At 35.3% G+C, this 1,780-nt stretch overlaps 1 long non-coding RNA gene across 1 annotated transcript in view; it reads left to right on the top strand.

Moving 5' to 3' along the window:
- LOC102603039 (uncharacterized) overlaps positions 1-1,143 on the top strand; it is a 6,296-nt gene extending 5,153 nt beyond the window's left edge. The window contains exon 2 of the long non-coding RNA XR_368866.2: positions 753-1,143. This is a non-coding gene — a long non-coding RNA (uncharacterized lncRNA). The remainder of the gene's footprint in view (positions 1-752) is intronic.
- Positions 1,144-1,780: the final 637 nt, after the last annotated feature.

The following is a 1,780-nucleotide window of genomic DNA, read 5'->3' as shown; positions in this document are numbered from 1 at the left end:
CTCTCCTCCCACCAGCCAAGGCATAAGATGATTATTGCTAATGCTATACAAGTCATTCCATAATTCTAACCCTAACCTTTCTTCAACAGAGCATTTGGCATATACAATAGTAGTCATTATCTATTAACCATCATGTAATATAATAAGTAAAGTAAGTTGCTGGTTAGTATCAGATACTACTCCCACCTGCACTGGATCTTTCACAAACACCCAAATCTGTCCATTTGAGTTGTAGTTCACATAATTCATCCCCAACCTTTTTAAATTTTTTGAATGTGTCTAGTATCTGTAGGTGGGATAATATGTTAGGGATTCTCTAGACCAGATACCGGGATGCTATGTCTACACTAGGTAAAATTGTTGAGTGACTACAACAGAATGACCTTAAAGCCAATGTCTCTAAGCTTTATACTAATAGAGAGTAGATCTCAAATGCAGAATTCTGGATATATGATGATAAAGTGAAATATTCAAAATCGTCAGGTTAGTTTCATTGGATTCACAAGATGATGCACCTCATAGTTTTGTTTGAAAGTTGTATGCTTTTAACTACTAGGAATGCTAAAGTTGTACAAGAATCTGAATGAACTAAACTTGGTGTGATTTCTTAGGGTTTTGCTAACATGCAATTATGTTGCATCTATAATGCTTCAGAAAGAATGAAATACATATAAGAAAGCTCAAGCTAAGTTCATTAATAATTTCTCATGTATGATGACCTTGTTGAGGTTTATGGGGCTTCACTTGTGCAGTTTCTAGTGTGAGCAAGCTTTTATGTTGTTGAACAAAAACCTGGAACGCTTCAGGATGGGAAGAGAACTTTGGTGTGAGACATAACCTATGAAAATCACTCTATTCTAGCTCTGCTTGTACTAGTATTAGTTCTTGGCAGGACTATTGTGCCTTCGACGGGTACAGTCAACTGAGAAGGTCAATACACATTTCTCTTTTTCTGAACAAGTACTTTATTAGGTTCATACATAAGCAAAGATGGGCACCCTATGTTACTAATGGTTATTTTCTCATTTGTATATTTAAGCATGTACATCTGGATATTTGACATTGCTTTAATTACAGATCCATTACTCATTTGTCGATGTACTTTGAGAAATGACATTAGTTTGGTTCCCTTTGACATCTTTATCAGTAAGTTTATTATATGTGCGTGTCTACTTTAAAAATACTTAATTTTATTGATTTATACATATTCCAAACGCAAATAAGTGGTTTTGGTTGAACTGGCCAACTAAGTTCGTCTCTGAACAGGAGCCAAAGATTTGTTCCTTAACCCTTTAAGATCATTTAATACATGGGATCCCCTGTCACGACCCAAAGTAGACCCTAGGCATAACATAACGTATAGAACCCCAAAAGGCCCTACACAAGACACTTAGCATACATTATACAAGATAATGGAAATAAAGATTTCAAGATATAGCATTACGTAAATCAAAAGAGTTTGACAAAAGCGGAAATCTATCATCAGTCTTAATAGCCATCTAATACATTATAAGGAAAGTGATTGGGATGTAACATATACATCACATACAAAGTCTGAAACTAAAATACAGAAAGCAATAAAAGAGTCTCGGTCTTCGGAACATGAGGGCTCACCAATATTCAAAAGCCCAAAAGGATCAACTAGCCACGAGTATGGGAGGTAGAAGCGTCGGACCTTACATTAGTGAAATAATGTAGGCACAAGTATGCATTAGTACATGGAATGTTCTAAGTATGATAGCAATGCATAATAGTTATGAAATCATGCTAAAAAGGACTT

The sequence above is a fragment of the Solanum tuberosum genome, unplaced genomic scaffold (assembly GCF_000226075.1).
Source record: "Solanum tuberosum cultivar DM 1-3 516 R44 unplaced genomic scaffold, SolTub_3.0 scf00625, whole genome shotgun sequence".
Classification (NCBI taxonomy): Eukaryota; Viridiplantae; Streptophyta; class Magnoliopsida; order Solanales; family Solanaceae; genus Solanum; species Solanum tuberosum.
The sequence above is the reverse complement of the archived record's forward strand: the minus strand, read 5'-3'. Positions and strand labels throughout refer to the sequence as shown.